This window comes from Phalacrocorax carbo, chromosome 1, assembly GCF_963921805.1.
Source record: "Phalacrocorax carbo chromosome 1, bPhaCar2.1, whole genome shotgun sequence".
In the NCBI taxonomy this organism is placed as follows: domain Eukaryota; kingdom Metazoa; phylum Chordata; class Aves; order Suliformes; family Phalacrocoracidae; genus Phalacrocorax; species Phalacrocorax carbo.
Genome location: NC_087513.1, coordinates 118,593,070 through 118,611,716, shown reverse-complemented (window position 1 = coordinate 118,611,716; position 18,647 = coordinate 118,593,070). Strand labels below are relative to the sequence as shown.

The following is an 18,647-nucleotide window of genomic DNA, read 5'->3' as shown; positions in this document are numbered from 1 at the left end:
TCATCTGGCATGTAAAATAAAAAGAGAGGAGGGAGGAAAAAAAAAAAAGGGGGGGAGTGGGACACCTAAAAATGCTTGGGAGGAGGTTGGGAGGCAAATGTTGGGGGGCAGGGGAGCTATGACCATCTGCCTTGCCAAGAAAGCCAGTTACGGTTTTTCCTCCCCTGCCTCATTTGAGGCTTTGCATTGCTGCTTGCAGATCCACGGGTTCCCCGGTCCCAGGGCAGGTTGCTCAGGGCAGAGGTGCAGGACTGGGATGTGGGATCCTGGCCCTGATGGGTGCCCCAGCCGGGTCCACGCCTGCTCCGGCAGCTCTTGGCGCTGCAGCATCCTCCCCTCTCCCGCCACCTCTCCTTGTCACTTCCTTAACTCCCTGGAGACACAACCTTTCATTACAGGGGCGCTTTATTCTCATCGCACTGTTCCTATTCATATCATAACCTACCAAGCCTCGGAGCGGAAAACTCGAGTCGATAGCTTTGTGGGGAGGTGTCTTCTAACTTCTTGCTTCATTCACTAGTGCGTGTTCCTAATTTTAACCAAACTGCTCCGTTTTGATTTTCCTAAGCTCTGGATTTAATGCCCAACAGCTCAAGTTGTTTTTGCACCCACTCAATGAGGGCCACACGAGCGACACTGCCTATCTACGGCAGCGGCTGTGCGGAAGGAGGGGTGGGCAGCAACACGGTCCCCAGCTCTGTGCCACGGCCTGCGGGGAAGGGACCGCAGGGGCTCACCGGGAGATCTGCCTATGCGGGTGCTGCTGCGGCAGGTCTGCGGCAGAGGGTACTCGGTCCCACTTTTGGGGTACTTTGCTTCTTCGTTGTGGTAATTTGCGGTGGATATGCACCACGTTGTTGCTTGGGACCTTTAGGTCCTGCGCTTGCTGGTCTCAGTTGCTCGAAAATGTACCGGGAAGTAAAAAGCCATCTTGCTGCTATGGCTATCTTGGAGGGAGGCGTGGGGTTGCCTGGACCGGCATGCTATTGGGTACCCTTTGGCACTGAGGGAGTTAAAGGTCCTCGGCACCCACCAGCCCTGGTCTAGGCAGTGTCTAAAATCAGTCCTAGACCCGCTTTATTTTTTCCTTAAAAACAGGAAATGGAGCCCTGAAGGCTTTTTAGCTAGAGAGAGAGTGAGGAGGGGGTATACTCGCTCTGCCTATATCCAGCCCTGAGCCTGACCCAGACTTGGGGGTCTCTGTGTGTGTTTTTTTTATTTCTTCTCTCTCTCTCTTTTTTTTTTTTTTCCTATTATTTTGGCAGACTTTTTGGAATGTCTGGGAGCTAAGGGCTTTGCTTCATGGAGCAGAATTCTGAAGCAAGAAAAAGAGAAAGTTATAGACTAAACCACAGAAATGTAAACATGTCTGCAGCTAAAATAACTCCACTTTCATTGAAAACACTCCTCGCTCACAATCAGACTTCTGTGTGCTATGCTCAATAAAACTGCATGCTAATAGCAACCAATTAATACATTATGTAGTTCTGCTTTAAAAACTGAGACGCTTTTAATTATTTTTCTTTTTTATTATTATTTTTAATTAAGGGAGTACTGGGTTTTCTGCTTTGCACGCTGGCTCTCGGCGCTGACCGCTGGCAGAGGAGCGCCGGGGAGAGCGGCGGGCGATGCCCGGCGGTGCGGCGGGGGCCGAGGCGTGCCCGGGGAAGGCCGGGGCAGCGCGGCGGCGGCGGCGGCGGCGGCGGGCAGAAGCGGCGGCCCGGTAAGGAGCCCCGGGCCCGCGGGAGGGACGGGACGGGACGGGACCGGACGGGGCGCACCACCCGCTTCTCCCCGGCGTGCGCGGCTCGCCCGCCTCCCGCTGGGCTTCCCCGCGTGTGCGTGTGAGTGCGTGCGGGAGGTGAGCGCCGCTGCCGGGGTCGGGACGCATCCCCTCTCCATGCCCCCCTGCGCCGCCGGGCGGCGGGGCGCTCAGCCCCGTTCCGGCCGGACCGGGCGCCCCTGTCCCTCCCCTGCCCTCTGATTTCCAGGGGCCAGGCTTTGACTTCACGTCGGGTCCCCGCAACAACCGCACGCGTGTTCTGCCCCTTCAAACACGCTCTTGTTCCACGCGCCGGCAGGAGAGGAGACCCGCCAAGCCCAGCCGAGCCCCCGGTAGCCCCGTGTCCTCCCCCCCCCCCCGCCGGTCCCGCTCACCTCCAGTTCCGCCCGGCCCCTCCCGTCCCGTCCCCCCCGTGTCCTCCCCCCTCCTCCCCCGTGCAGAGCGGGGGCCCCCGGGGGAGGACGCCGGGGAGTAGGGGGGCGGGGGGTCCGGTGCTCCCCGGGGGGTGCCGGTGCCCGGCGGGCGGCCCCGACGGCGGCGGGGGAGCCGGGGAGCGCCGGGGAGCAGTGGCTGCCCCGCGCGGCGATTGGCGAGAAGAAGAGGCGCCGGGAGCCCGGGGCCAGCGCGATGGGCTGAGCCCGTCCCGACTGAAGTGACTCACTGCAGTCGGCAACGCCGCCGTCCCCTCGCCCGCTCCCTCACTCCCTCCCGCGCTCCCGCCGCCGGCGGCCGCTGCCTTCCCCCGGCGGCGCCCTCCGCGCCCCGGGCCCGTCCCCTCCCGTCCCGTCCCGTCCCGTCCCCCCTCCCCCGGGATCCCGCACTCGCCCCCTTCCCCGGCCTCGCCCGGTAAGTCCTTTCCCTCCGGGGCTGCGATGGGGAGGGGGGGGGGCGGGGGGGCCGAGCGGAGAGCCGGGCGCGGAGGGGGCGCGGCGCGGCCGTCGGGGCCGGGAGCGGCGGGGAGAGCGGGGCGGGGGGCGGCGGCGGGCGGCGGGCAGAGCCGCCGGGCCGGGCCGGGCCGGGCCGGGACGGGACGGGACGAATCCCCGCGGGCGGCGGTCCGGGTGTCCGGCGGTCCGGCTGCCCTCTGGCCGCGGCAGGTCGGCGGCGGGAGCCGGGCAGCCCCGAGGGCTCGGCCGGGGCGGCGGGCGGCGGCTGGAGCCGCGCATCTCCTGCGGGCGCCCGCGGCGCAAAGTGGCCCTTTCCGACTTCAGTTTTACAGCATTAACGCCGTTTGGTTTCAGGCTGGCTGCTGTCTTTTCGGGCATCAGCTTCTGAAATTATATCATCCCCCCGCCCTCGGTTTGTTTGTTTTGGGGTTTTCCCCCCCCCGGTTCGTAATAGCAGTGTTGGTGTCTTTCTGTCTTTCTAATTCTTTCAGCAATTCATCATTCAATTAACTGATACCTCTATTGCCTTTGCAAAAGCTGACTAGCTCTCGCATGTAGGAAAACCTTCGATTACCTGAGTTGGTCTGAGGAGAGTCAGAGTTGGCTGTGGTACTTTTCAGAGTAAGCGCTGCGATACGATACGCGGAGATCTATTTTGGTGACCAGATGACTTTGCTGTAGAGTTCGGAGCGTACGTAATCATATTTACAAAAGCTGAAGTTGCAAGTTCTGGCTAACATAAACTTCCATTCATTGCTGCCTTTGCTAAGAGCCCACAGTACAAGTAAACTTTGCTCTTTCTTTAATGAAGTTTGTATTTGTATTGAAAGTGTCATTCTCTGAATTAATACTGCACTTCAGTTCTGAAGTTATAGTTTGGAAATTACATTCTACCCATGTAATTTTGAGTCCATTAGGAAAACCAGGATAGGTCTATGAACTGCACATGGAGAAATGTCACATTCCTTTGGTTTAACCCTTTAACCACTTCCCTGGTTCCACTGAAACAAGTGAAGTAGACAAAGACAGCTTCTCACTAGGGTATGAAACGTAAACTTTCGTCCAGCTGTACGTATCAGGTATGCGATTTCAAGCACACTTGAACTGGTAGGAAAACCAAGGAAGAGAAATAGATTGTTTGACAGCTTACTAATTAAAGGGAAATAAATAAAGGCATAAACAAACTAAGCCATACTTCATATGGGACAAATATATTTTTATGCTGATTATCTTACCTATTTCTTAAAGGACATTTATAAAAACAGAGGTGGTACATCGGAATAGTAACATCACTTCTTGTTTTATCTTCCATACACGTATGTAGGCAAACAATTCAAAGTTGCTGTGCAGTTCTTTGAAAAACTTTGCAAGAAAAAAATCGCTGCCTCCAAAAGCATATCAGCATTTAGAGCTTTGAACAGCATCTGTCCCCACCTCCCACAATTTAGTCCCAAAGTTAAACAAATCATATAGTAGTGGATAGAGTTACATGTTGCAGGGATTTTATAAATGATCTGTCAGCGTAAGTCCTAGGTGTGATCGGTTGGACTTTCTGCTCCTAAGGTGCTACTTCATTTGGATTGTAATTTATGTAGCATTTGGTTCTTAAAGATATATTCTAATAAATACATACTAGGCATGTTTTTCTTCCGATGGTTCATAAGCAGTACTGACTGTGGGGCTTCTCTCTCCTCCTTTTAACCAAGTCTGAGCGCTTTGTTAGGCGCCAAAAAAATCGTGTGTATGAGTCCATTGAGGAGTTTCAGTGATATGAACCATGAGCTTAAAATACAGATTGTTACAAACTTGGAAGTAGCATCTCTTACCTCAAGTACAATCGTTTGTATGTTAACAGGTTAGACCTTTTCTATCTGAAATCCCACGTCGGATCCCACAGTTCTGTTCAAATGACGATTCCACCTACGATCAGTGCTTTCACCTTCGCAATGTGGATGCATCTTTGGTACCTGCTCTTCTGTGGGCAGTTTACTTTCTGTGTGCACATGGAGTTGTGTAAACAAATGCAAAACCCTGGGATGTCTGTTGTAATCCAGCTGGTTTGAATAAACGCCACATGAACAAAATACCTGGCTACTGATGAGGCAAATCCTTTCCCATTGCACTTTCTCCAAAACACTAGTGCTTTGCTATCAAAATGCGAGGCTCGTGGCGTTGGCTCTCTGTCGCAGAGCACTTCATTTTGGCCACTTTACTGAGGTCCCCGTATACAGCAGTTTCTCCTCTTGGTTAAATGCACTCCAGTGGGGATCAAAAAAACATGAAAAGCTTTTGCAGTTCTGATGGCATCTGGTAGCCCTGAAATGTTACGTGCTACATTCCCTTCCTTTCCTTCCCTCTGCATTACTAAGTGCTCTGTGAGTTATTAGCAGGTAGCAACAAAATAATTTCAAATGTTTGGGTTGAAACAAACCTTTTGTCTGGAATTATCTATAGCGTTGGGGTTTTTTCACTACCAGAAATCTTGTCATTTTCTTTTATGTGAATATATATGGGTGGGTTTTTTTTTCGGGAAAAGGCAGCTGTAAGGGCAAACTGTACTTCTTTCAGTCGTGCAAGTAGCTCCGTGGAAATCTGTGTCCCGAAGTTGAGGTGGAAGCTGTTGACAGGAGGTATGGTCAGGAAGGGCCCTTTGGGCCTGATCCATATCAGCCAAGGTCAGCGGCGCAGGCTGAGCCTTGAGTGCCTAATGCTGCCCACGGTGTTTTTCTGCTGTGCAGCTGGGAAGGTAGGCCAGCCATTAGTTCATGCTTTGTACATCGGCTTTCCTATACAGTTGATTTAAAATGCGTTTGTTAAAAAAAAAGTTGACGTTGGTAAGATATTTTCAGCCTGAATTTTAATGATGTTTGTCTTGGGTTGAAAGAATTACCTTTTGTGCAATAAGACTACACTGTTTTTCATTATAGCCACAATTGGCCACTTTCACAGCCACTAGAATATTTTTTATTTCCCCATGTGGTTCTAGCCATGCACTTTTCGACAGACAGGTTTCCCAGTAAACTTGAGCATCATTTTGTCTTTTGCATGGGTTGAAGGTTTGAGTCGCAAGAATTTGTGGTGCTTTGGCCTTTTGGACGGTAACGAAATAAGTGGAGAAAATCTAATCTATTTCCTTCACAGCATAGTTAACTAGTGTAGGTAGAAAACTGGCAGTCTAAAATTACTTTGCTAAATTTAAATGTAAGTAAAAAGTAGGCAATAGGAAAAAATTAAAGGGTATATCTAAATATGGAGTTGCGGACATATCTGTTATATTTAAACTGCATTTTAACCTCTTCTATTTATATTTAGCGGCATGTGTGTAATCTGGAGGGCTTCATTGAATTCAAGAAACAGTAATTTCACAATGAAAACCAAAGTGTTTATTCTGTGGACATAGTGCACGTCCTTGCTAATCGGTGTATGTGTCAAAACTAGAACGTATGCAGCGAGACATTTTTTATGGTGTTTGAGAGCAAAAATGATATTTGATCTAAAGTAAGCATGAATGGATTTGCAAAAAGCCTGCTTCCCGTACTGCTGTGGCAAGCGTATCCCCTCTTGACTTCGGTGGCACTTTTTCTTGCATGGAGCATGAGACTGCACTGTGGCGTTCATTTTCATCAACTTACCTTTGCTACGGCCCATTGTGAAATGCTGCTTTTTAATTTAGAAAGCTACCATGGGAAGTGGATCGTTCTTGCATGCTGCTTGCATCAGATGAAATCCCTCCTTGGCACAACTTCATTCCAATAAGAAAAAACTTATTCCAGGAACAAAATACGTAGTTATTTTTGTTTGATAATGCAGCGTATAAATATTAATTGTCTGCCCAAAGAGAAAACAATAAACACATGTTTTCATTTTAGCTGAAGATACAACAGGTTTCAATAGAGGATGGTTTAAAACCAAGGGCCTTGATTTGTAGCCACACAAGCTCCTCAGCTGAACTCCGGGTGACCACTCATGTCTGGGAGATCGCTGTTGTGCCACGCGGCTGTGAGCTTGGTTTTGAGCTGAGGTCTTCTGTTCAGATTCGTTTTAATTCAGACACTAAGTGTTACGATATCCAGGTGCTTATTAAAGTGTCTTGACTGCAGCATTGCTATCAGCTTTCTCACTCTCCGCTAAAAGGTGCTGTGTTTCTGCCAGTCCTTTTAGCAGGGAGAAAGCAGTAGCTGCCCAGATGCTTAGACACTGTAATATTGGTAGGATATTAGAAAGCTGCTTCCTCTTTTAGATGCTGCTCCTGTGAACAAATACTGACTTCTGTTGTGTTTCAGATCTTCTGAATTTGTCAGGTAGTCTCTAGCTTTGAACTGCACACACCTAATTAGCTGCTGATTTGAAAAAGAAAAGTTGGCTTGTAGGAAATGATGAGCACCGGCAGGCTCGCAGTTCTGCACCAGGCACGTTAAACAAATATGAACTTAAATGTGGTTTCAATCAGCTCCATTTAGACACCCAAGTTTTCAAGTTTCTCCAGGAGGTCCGTAATGAAACAGACTTGTTTTCTTTTCATGTCGCAAAGAAACAGCAACAGGAGAAAAATCCTGATAGCGTTTGCACTGGCTGTATAGCCAGCCGCTGCAGGAGAGCAATTCGGGGTGCCAGACTGGATGGGGGAGCATAAAGGAGTTTGAGACCATTGCTAAGTCCGGGAATACCGCCTATGACCAACACACAACTCTGTCCCAGAGGAGAGGAGGAGGTCACAGCCATTACTGCAGCACCTGGGCTGCTAGCTGGGATGCAGTGGGGTGGCAGAGGCAGGCCTGATTAAGGCTGTGCAGGTGCGAGTGGGTCAGGAGTAGATTCCCTTCCCTCTTAACCTGCCCTCATCCCAAATATATTGCCTGCTGAACTAGCATCATTTCTTTCTGCCTTTTACTGGCTGTTATGAGTGGTTGGTAATGGTCTTTTTTTTTTTTTTTTTTTTTTTTGCTAATAGTATGCATTTAGTAAAGATGCATTGATTTGTTCAGGTTTTTTTCATTTTGCTAGCGCTGGTAGCAGGGTATTAGGAGTAGCAGCCTGCTGCCCTGTAAACTACTTATGACAAAATGTTTTGTGCAATCGGATTGATTTCTTCTAATTTTTAAGTTGTGTAGGCTTACCAGTTCGAGCTTTTCATAATACCTTGTGGCTTTGCACTGAGTTTATTACTTTGTTTTTAGCTAATGAAGCATGGATATACACAGTATATTTGACCTGATTTGACTGAAGCAGACTTTTTCAAGAAGTCATATGTTTTTTGATATTCGGTAGTTAATGTGTGATTTGTTCTGGTGCAGTTAAACATATATGTAAAAATCGTGTGGATTTAGCAAATTGCACAGTGTATCTTTTCCTGTAAACTACTCTTATTAAATGAGAACAAAATATGAAATATGGCAATCAAACGATTAACTTTAGACAAATTGCAGACTATCACAGTTTATATTTTTCTGTGTAATTAAAAAGGGCTTTATAAAGAAAGAAGTCTAGTAGTTATGCAGAAGGAAATTCTTCTAGGCAAAATTCAGCTTTCTAAGGAGGCTTTGTGAGTTCTGAATAAACCCTGCAATAAATTTAAACCTGGTGTTTTAAAATTCTGTTTATAAAATGGACTGTTCTCTATAGAGTTCACAAATTATACACAAAGGATTTATAGTAAACTACTAAGGTTACGTTATTATATTGCATTACAACATGCACTGAGACAAAACTGCAAAATCTGCTTGAAAAAGAAGCTGATTTGCAGGACTCTTGCAAAGCAGGTATGGTAAAAGTTCTCCATCATTTCTCTGAAGAACCACTGTAACATTGATTGTTGTGATTGTAGTTGGCTGTTCAAAGAATTATAGAGGGTTGGTTTTATTTTATTTTTTTTTTGCACAGGTTTGTGGCCATGGCATGAAAAGCAGTTTTAACACAGGAAAAAATAAAGGATTTTAAATGAAATCAAGATCCAGTTTTGCCCTGGTGGGTGTCTTGTGCCGTTTCCCGAATTTCATTAGATTTGCCCAGAATGTGAAGCTGGGAATTTGGGCCAGTGCTTTTCATTCCTTTGCTACATTTATAAGTTCTCTGGTATTTTTATATATTTAGAGCAAACAGTCTGTAACGTGCTCTGTATCTCTTGCAATCGAGACAAGCCAAATCATCTGTCACCAATATGTATGTCAGCATCCTGAAACCACAAAAAGCACCTCTTGGTAGGCACAGTCAGGGCTTCATTTCAGCAACGCAGTTCATCACCCTCTTGAAAGGAAGAGCACGGAGAAATCTGAACCTGACGTCTTGGCTCTTCTATGCAGAGAAGTCAGTTCTATGCGATGAGGCTAAAAAATGGTTTTAGGAGGGTAGGATTCACCTCGCCTAGCTGTAACACTCTAAAAGTCAAACATCTAGTTGACAGTAGTTGTGTAAGTTCCTTTCCTAGCCAGAGGACAGGTTAATCTTGCCAGTTTGAGACAATTATGTTTGTTTGGGGAAAATCACTGAAGATGCAGCCTCTGTCCATCAGTTTGGGTAGGGACTGGGGTTACAGGACGGAGTGTCTTGGCTTTCAGGCAGCAGGCATGAAGTGCACTGAATTCTGTATCCAGGGCCTGATCCAGGCCCCTCCAGCTGATCTTAGGGAGAATGAAGGAAAAATGTAGGTAAAAGTACAGCAGAGAGACCAGAAGAATGTTTTACAGTCTGACTGGAAATGAATCTTATTGCTTATTTATTATTTTCATTTAAAAGTTGACCCAGGACATAGTAGTTTCATTTTTACTGTCAAACTACCTTTTTAGTGTCCAGTTTTATCACCAGCAATAGAAACATTAGAAATAGCAACGGAAAGCCCTTTTATGCTTTCTGCACTGCTGTCTCTTAACTTCATTGAAAAATTGAAAAATGAAAACATTAGCCATATTTTTTTTTTAATCATTAGAGTAAGATAGGAATGGATTAATACTGCTGTCTTTCTATTAAGATTCTATTCTGCTCATGAAGGAAATAGTAATATCTGTGTCATTGTTCTTTTTTAAATGGTCCAATATCTCGTCCAGGGCAAAAGGGAGTTTACCAGCCGTATACACGATACACCTGGGGTCTGTACCTTGCTTAAATCTCTCAAGTCACAACTATGGAAAGCTTGCTTTGGAGAGGCTGTAAGCTTTGTACCTGGCCCTGGGAACAGGAGCAGTTTTCAACATAGGAGCAATTTTTTGGCCCCCTCAGTGGTGTCTTGACGTGAAAGTTGTCCCTGTGATGGAACGCAACTTACCTTTGAAGCTGCAGTCAGTCTCGTAAAGTAGCTCTGCAAGAGCTAGCAGGAGGGAGGGGCGAGCTTTGTGTTTGTTATTTGCTTGTGATTTCCATGACAGTTCACAGGAAAGACGGTTGTAACAAAATGTCAGCCCAGGGAGCTCAGCCTGTGGTCGGTCTGTAGAGCAGTAGCGCTGCGCAGGGGGCAGGGTTGCTGAAGGGCGGCAGGAGCTGGGGTGAAGGGGAGAAGGGTTATCCTCTCCCTCTCACTTAACACCACCCGTGCGATGTGCCATGCCTGGCATAGGTCAGGGGAACCGGTGGGCAGCAGCGCTGCCCCCTCAGCCACCTGCAGAGGTGCATCCAGCTCTTGCTTCTGCACCTCTCACTTAGTTAATGAGGCCTGACAGGTTTTGCTCCAGGGTAGGATTTATACAACGCCCTCTTTGCTGTGTTGGTTCCACAGGACTAAAGAGGAGTGAGAAGTAGTAAAAATCTATTTTGGTCACTAAAGTAAGCAGACATGACTCAGAATACTCACTGGGAACAGATCTGCTGGATGAAAAGGTGCCATTTTTACATAGTCACTTTTCTGACCATGCCCTTTAAACTCTTACAAAAATAGAATACTTTCTCTGGCACTTCTCTTGGAAAGCAGCAATGGGAGTGAGAGCAAGGCTGTTTGCTGCACTTCAGCCTCAACTTCGAAACTGGACAAATTGTGTACGAGTTTTGTAGGGCATATGTAGCATATGTTTAACACCAGGAGAAATAGAAAGAAGGCATTTTAATTTTGTGGGGAGGGGATTTGGGCTTGGATAGTTTTACCATTTGTAGTGGAAAAGTGTGATTCCTAGTTCCTGCCTGCTAACGGTTGGTGAATTCTGGCTTGCTCTCTGTGCTGATTTCTGGCATCCTCGTTTCCCTGCAGAGGTACAGTTCAGTTCAGTAGACTCTTCTGAAGCACAGCAAGGCTCTTTTTGACCATTGACTCTGGGTTCCTCTTGGACTGTGAGTGGTCTGAGCTAAAAATGAGCCTGAAACCACATTGACGTAAGCTGTGAGTGTTTATGGACCTGTGAGGAAACAAATCATCACTGGCAACCAGAGTCCCGAAGTGGTAATGTTGACGCTCACGTGAGATGCAAGTGCCCCCTGTGCTGATGGGCTGAGCGCCCCTCCAGCTCCCGGTGAGGGTGATGGAGCTGGGCTCTTCTGCGCCAGCTGCAGACCTGCCCCAGCCAGATCCCCATCCATATCGTCTCTCGTCTGCATTTCATGGAAAGGATTAGCAAGGCAAATAATTTCGCAAAAAGTCACTCGCAGCTAAGTAGATGATACTGAATTTTTGAACTCTCGTCTCATTTTTATTTTTAATGGTTTGGTAGGAAGCTAGAGCCTGGCTGGTGCACAGAAATGCAAAACCAGTGGTGTAAAACACCACATGTGCTTATGGGTGTTTGTCTGTCCTGTTGTTCTCCTTTGGACCACTGCTCTCTTGAAAAGAAAAACAACAAGCCCTTTTTAACATATTTACCACTTTCAGTTGGTTTTACATGGAAAAAACCACCAACCCTTGAATTCCTCTTCCTCCATTCCAGAATAACCCATGAAAGAGTTTGAGAACTCTGAATTTCTGTTCAGTGGATGAAATCTTGACCTTGCTGAAGTGGCTGAAGCCTCTCAGATGGCTTTTGAGGGGGCAGAGCTCTTCAGCTTACAAGTTTCTTCCTGATGTTTCCTCTGGGCCTGGAAAGCTATGGAAGTGTTTTCACTGCAGTCATTTACTAAAGCCTTAATTCCCCCCCCCAGTTACTACAGCATTTAAAGGCACTGCCTTTTTAGCATGGGAAACAGGCACTGCTTTTTCTCTTGATAAAATTTCCCTGGTATGAACTCAGAATATTTCCACTTTCTCTGTGTGGACTCATCTTTCATAGAGGAGGAGACATGGGTCATACACCTGCAGGTCTTACAACTCCCTACTGCTCCATCTCTGGCCTCCTCCCAGTCCCTTGGCAGCAAGAAGCCCATGCAGATTGGCTGTCAAGGACTCCTGTTTTAATTCCTCAGAGGGCCCAGTAGCTTCCTGTTGCAGGGGAGTCCTAATTTTTCTGTTTTAAGTTTGAAAGGCATTTTGGCTGTGATGACCTTGACAGCCAAAGCGCATCACCTTTTACATATCGGCTCCTTCTCTTTCAGTGAGACAGGTGATTTCAACAGGCGAGAAAGGGGAGGAAAAACCTGACAGACCTGGGGGACATGCAAGATTTGCCACTAGCCCACCACTGAATGGCCATGAAGATAGACTTTCCTTCTCAGCCACCTTTGTGTTGTTTAGCAGGGAGCTGAGACAACCCCAGGGAAACTTTAAACTCCAGTTTTTGAGCAGAGCTGGTTTAGGATTTTACTGTGTTCAGAAAGCCCATGTGCCTCTTCCCAGCACTGAAGCAGTTCAGAAGACAAACTGACTTAAAGAAGAGGCAGCAGAGCAAAACACAGGGTGTAACGAAGCACCTTCATTTACCTGCCGTCACCGACCGGGCATGGAGGTCGCACCTGGGTGCCAAGGGTCCCGCAGCTCTGAGCCCAGCCTACCCTAGGGGCATGCAGCTGGTGGTGTGCCGGCATTAGCAGTGGGGTTTGATATGCCGTATGCCAGTGTTTCCTAACTGCTGTGAACTGAAGGGCTACCTACAGTTTTTACAATTATACCCCCATTTTTGTGTGTGTGCGCATATCTGGCAGTTGTTTGCCAGGGGCAGAGGAATGAATGAGGAACTTAGCTTTTAGGTAAACAAAATGTTACTGTTGTACTGCTATAATTACACGCATTTTAAATTAGGTATTGACAGCACTTGAGAGCCAGTTCTCAACTATGGCTGCTGGCAGGCAATGAGATGTCTACCAGCCCCTAAGGGGAGCCTTATTGCAGGCTGTGAGAATAACTCATTAACCAGTTGTTAGTCTATGGTGGTGTTACTCCGCATATGGTCTGTGGGCTGCTGGTGGTCTGGAAGACATTAGAAAGTGGTCTGAGAAATGGCTGCACAAGAAAAGCAGAAATAACCCCACATAGATTCATGTTCCCACACCACTGGCAGGTATGCACCCGTGTCAGCAAGCTGTGCTGAGCTATAATTGCCTTAGCCCCCCACTGTGAGCCCAAATGGATGAGTCTTGAGTAATTGCACGTGAGGGGAACCTTTGCTTGATCACATCAATGCAGAGCAAGTCTTCCTCCATTAAGGAGGATGAATGCTTTGCCTCTTCTTTCTTCTGTTTTTGAAGCACGGAATGGGCTAAAGGATGCTGCTTCTACATCCGTGTTGCTAGCGGTAATGAATGCTACGGGGAAACGGACGGCGGTGAGCCCATTTCCTTCACAGTGGGAGGAAAGTAGTAATTCAGGAGACCATTAAACATTAGAAATACCTCTACGAGGTCCCTACAAAGATACACTCCATTTAGATTAAAGTCCCGTAGGGCCAATTATCTTGGCAGAACATAAGAACTTAAACAAAAGCTGAGTTAGGTATACTGCCCACCAATGGATTTGAGCAAAAATGGATGCAGTGAGAAAACACTCATGTGTATTATGAAAGTGAGAACATTTAGAGTAGGTCTGCGCAATAACCAGCTTTTACTGTTCCCCCAGGATCAGCGTGCACAGGAAATATCTGTGGCATGCTTGCTTTTCCTGGAGATGACAGCAACCCTTTGGCAACCACTTTTTAATACCTGCTCAATACTTTTCAAAATGTTGGGCTGTTATTTTATGAAGGTGCTGTGATTTTCTGGTGCCAGAGCCTTTATGCTTGGCTTTCTACTCTTCCTAAACTTGCCCATTCCTATTCCAACCCTGGACACTTCTCCTCTAGTGCCATTCAGTCGCTGTGATGGTGCCTCTATTTTTCTCAGTGCTAGCATTGGGATGGAGCGTGACGAAAAAGCAAAGCAAGCAGAAATGCCTTATGCGCCTTGTGTGAAATAATGTCTTTGGCCTGTGCTGGTCTATGTCTGGGTGGCTCTGGACTCGTGGAGATGGAGACATGACTTAACACCCCATTGTGGCTGGAGGGTTAGGGCAAACGAATTTGAAACACACCGTTTCAGTTCATGTTTTCTAAGAGTGGGCTGACTAATTTGCACAAGACTGCAAAGCAGAGCTTGATATTAGCACTGAGTTTAAAGTCTGCTTTTGCTTCAGCTGCTAGACCACAGTGGTAATTGAAAATTTAGTTATGTGCAGTTAGACCTAAGCGCTGGAGTGCACTGAACCTTTAGGCGAGGGATTTCGAAAATGAGTCAGTTCTAAAACACTGGAGCAACAAGTTCCTAAAAGCGTTCGCTGATGCAAATTGCTGCCAGGTCTTGAAACGGCTTCTTCCATTTAACACCATAAAAGAACTTTCTTGAGAGAAGACACAATAAACAGTCTGAGGTCTAATAACTGAACGTGCAAGCCTGAAAAGTTTTAAAATACTTCTTGCTTAAATAAGAATCATTAAAGTTGTAACTGATAATGAGAAAAATGCACATGCCATTAGTGGTTTACCACTTTGGTTCCAAAAGGATAAAAACAACTTCAGAAAAGAGACCACAGACTGTCCGTTTTCAGCCTCAGTGTAGGGCAAATGCTTCAGAAAATAGGAAACCCATCGTTTAAAATAATAATTTAGTATTTGTGTTTGGGAAACATGGTTGAAGTGCCCTTTGAACACATGGGAGGGAGCAGATGCAGGGCTCGGTGGCCGCAGCTAAGGGGGAGCGCTGGGGCTCGCTCTGGTGCGGAGCGGGGAGCCCCAGCACGCAGTGCCCTTGCCTGGGCGCTGCCGCAGGGCACTGGCTTGTCCTCCCGCTGGGAGCAGTGGCGGGGGAAGCCTCAGCCTCCCAGCCTGCCTTTAGGATCCTTACCTGGGTGGGGAAGTCTGTCTGTCTCTCCTTCCCTCAAAAATGGTGCAGGGCTTGGCAGGTACGTGAGGACAGCCCGGGATCGTTTCTGCATCGGCCCTGGCATTGCCTGCCGCAAGAGTAGTTAGGTTTTATAAAAATGGTTAAATTTCAGTCACAGCTCAGCGGGCTGGTAGGGGAAATAAAAGATACTGCATCTGTGAGGTTGCCCGGTCCCTCAGGGCATCTCTGGGACTTGGTGGCTGAGGAACAGAATCAGTGACGGTGGTATGACCTCATTTAATTTGACCATCTGGGCCAGCTGCTAGTTTCTTGGAGGATGGCCCCTTCTCCTTCTTCTGCACCCTTTCTCCCCCCAGGAAAACTAGGCTGGATCCTATCTTCTACTTAGGTTAGTGGAAGGACTTGCATCAACTTCAGCCAGGACTGACTCAAACCCTTGAGAAGACCTGGTGTTTCCTCCTGGGGAAGCTAAGTTTGGGACTTGGTGTGCTGTATTCTAGCCTTGCCTTTAGTAAGGGCAGCTGGTGGTGGAAGCGTTCTCTCATAATATCTCTGATAGTATATACAGCTACACTGGATTTTATTGATGTTTCATGCAGCCATATTACATTGACTACAGTGTTTGCTCTTAACGTAAAAATGGAAAGTTTCCTTGGCTCCCCCCATGAAACTGACTGTTGTGCCTTATTCAGAATGAAAATCAATCAAGGAAGGAACACAGCTGGGTGAAAGACAAGAGAAACAGAATGGTGCCAGGATGAATTTTTATGGAAATGCTCTCTGAATAGTATTTCCATGAAAAGGCAACTTACTTGCAGACGTAGGCTGCGTTTGCATGAAGGAGAGTGTGATGCACCACACCCTGAATCTGTCAAGGTCTATAAACTTTTCACATATTTTAAGTTTAGGCAACAGAGAGGCCATAATTAAGACACAAGAGATTTCTTCTTTACTTCAAGTTATTATGGTATCTCCAAAGGTAGAAAAGGTAAGCCAGGGAAAATAAAAAAGGAAGTTTATGGAAGAAATTTTCAAATATAAAGTAAACATCAAATATAATTTGGAATATAAAGTAAATTAATCTACCAAAAAGGAAATTTTCAGTATCATGAGAGGATACTGACTTGACCTTTCAACAGCATCCTAGTTATAATGATGACTTGTAAGTCTGCATGTGTCTGGCTGTGTTGGGGTCCTCTTAATGAAGGGGCAGGAGTGGCTTAAAAACTGGGATTTTTTTTCTCATTCACATTAGTAGAAACAGGATTAGGAGAACAATATAAAAAGCAAGAAGTGAAAGATGACCAATGTTAGCTTTCAAAAAAACAGCAGAGGGGAAAAAAAGCACAATGGTAAAAACATCAGCCCATACTTGAAATTGCCACAGTTTGATCTGCATAAACACCTTCCTTGGAGACGTTGCCTTCTCAATAGGCTGGTTTCCAAATGGTCTGACCGATTTTACTGTAGACTTACTGGCTATCAGCAGAGCTCTTGCAAAGGCTGATTTTTGGAATCTGTTGATTTTCCCGTGTTTCTGGGATTTTTTTCATGTCATACCAATCAAGTTTGAAATGTGCTGGGAGAGAAATTCTTGAGACAGCCTTGGCATTTTTCAGCCCATTCCTGCATGTTGCTTTCTGAAATAAATGGGAATGCGTTTTTAAATTTTATGATAGCTTATAACTTGATGCCATTGCTATTCTAAGAATAATAATCAAGGATTGTTATACCAACTTGATTGTTTACATTTCCTTTTGACACTGCCAGTGATAAGCTAGAGGTAATAATACTAAGCATATTCTCCTGTCATCTTCTCAAAACTTGTCATGATCAAATAGAATACGACTGAGCGTGGAATTTAAAGATAAAGGCATTTGTCAAATGCTAGAGCGTTTTCAAAAAGGTCTGCAATGGAGATCACATTACAGAAAAACTTTGGAATGGGGAGCCCTTGGCTCTGGTAGTTGGGAGTAGAGATGAGTGACTGCCATTTTTAAACACTGTTAGATTTACCAAAATGAAAAAAAAAAAAAAAAAAAAGATTCTGAGCTGGAGATTGTGAAACTGTGAGCAGATTTGGTCATGGCATTAAAAGAGTTAGAAGATGTGCTCTGTAAGGGGTCGGTAGCTCTGTTGCTCCCCCATACTGATGTAGGTCTGTTCCCTGCATCCCAGTCGGTTATGGAGCTTGAGAGCCGTGTTGATGGAGGACCTTGCAGCAGGGAGCCATGGTGAAGTGATGGGGAATCACCTGCCAGCAGCATGTGGGAGGGCATCCCCCTCGCTAGGTGATGGTGGGCAGTGTCCTTGCTCCTCTCTCTGAACCTCCCAAGCTGGCATGAATCCCATCTAATAAATGGCAATAAGCCATGGAAAATGCATCGGTAGCACGTGCTGACATGGGTAGAACACAAGAGGATGGAGAAGGGGATCCTGTTACCCCCTGTTCAGCTACACAGCCCTTTTAGCCAGTGCAGAACTAAATGTTAGCCCTTTCAAAGCTCCCCTGGTGAGGAGGGAGAAGTCAAGAAAGTATTTCTTACTTCACTGAGATTTGACTTTAAAAGGTCTGTGTAAGCATAGAAGCACCATGGGGAAAAAAAAGTACAAGTGGCTCAGCAAATATTGTGGATGGCAATGACCATCCTGGGGTGAGTGAATACAAGGCTGGGTTCAATCTGCTGCAGTCAATAAACTTTGTGCTGCGCTTTCACCCTCTGTGACGTCAGAAGAGCATTGGAGTGAATTACAGCCTTCTGTTTACTCTGGGACTGTGTATCAGTCCTTGTGTAGTTGGAGACATGTTTCACTACAAGAAGCAATTCGCAGGACATTCTCCTAAAAAGAAGAAAAATCAGTTTATATCAATGCATGACTACCTACTACCTCTGGTTAGCCCCACCCTCCCCAATAGCCACAAACACGTTCATGCATCGCCTACTTAGCACTAGTAAGGGGATATTACATCTCTAGGTTATTTCCCCGGTACTTTTATTTTTCAGCCCACTACAGGAAGGGTTCATAGAGTATATCCAGAAAAATGTTTTTGTTCCCCCACCTTGGGTTTCAGTCCCAAGACTGCCAATTAAATTATCCCATAAATCCTCCATTATAGGTAGTAAAACCTAATTTTAGATTTCCTGCCCACTCTAGTGTCCTGCCTGATTGCTACCAGTTGGATAGAGGCTCAACCTGTTAAGCAGACAATTGCAGTGAATTGACTGTTTCTTTCTGTGCCACATGTGGTGAACTTTTTAATATGTGGCGTTTGGTCATAATTCTCTCTGGCTATTTTCTACCTTTTAGTTGCGCAAACGTTTTCTTTTTTGATTTTTAAGGCTGAAAAGTAGACATCTGTAATTTATTCTTTTGTCAATTTTTCCTTTTTGTGAGAGATGAGGTTGTTATCCTGTGGATTAGGAGGGATGTTGACCTGCCTGCCACCACCAAAACAGTAATAGTTTAAAATCAGTTTTTATAAAATTCCTGTTTAAAAGAAAACCCCTGTATGAATAGAGCTAACACATTTCTCTGTAAGCTGAAAATATTTCAGGTCATCTGAATACAAATACATTCTTTCCTTTCTTGTTCAAATGCAAACATATTATTTAGCTGCAAACAGTACTAATTTTCTTGAGGGTAGCTTCTGCTAACTGTATTCTCATGGAGGAGCATTTATTTCACATACAGTCTCAATAAAGATTCCTATTTTATCCCGAGTATTAACGACCCCTAGCTCGTTATGTTTCTTTGTAAGCTTTACTGAGTACAAGTAATAACTAAGATTGTCACAAGAAGTGGTTTTATCATGCGAATAA

The 18,647-nt window shown here is 46.0% G+C and overlaps 1 protein-coding gene across 3 annotated transcripts in view; it reads left to right on the top strand.

The window, feature by feature from the left end:
- Nucleotides 1-1,572: 1,572 nt before the first annotated feature.
- ERG (ETS transcription factor ERG) overlaps nucleotides 1,573-18,647 on the top strand; it is a 148,054-nt gene continuing 130,979 nt past the window's right edge. Inside the window, exon 1 of one of the 3 annotated variants that reach the window (XM_064471818.1) lies at nucleotides 1,573-1,723. The gene's annotated coding sequence lies outside the window, so the exon portion shown is untranslated. Of the gene's footprint in view, nucleotides 1,724-2,020; nucleotides 2,630-18,647 lie in introns of those variants that run through there. The other 2 variants (XM_064471839.1, XM_064471812.1) reach the window with 2 other exon arrangements.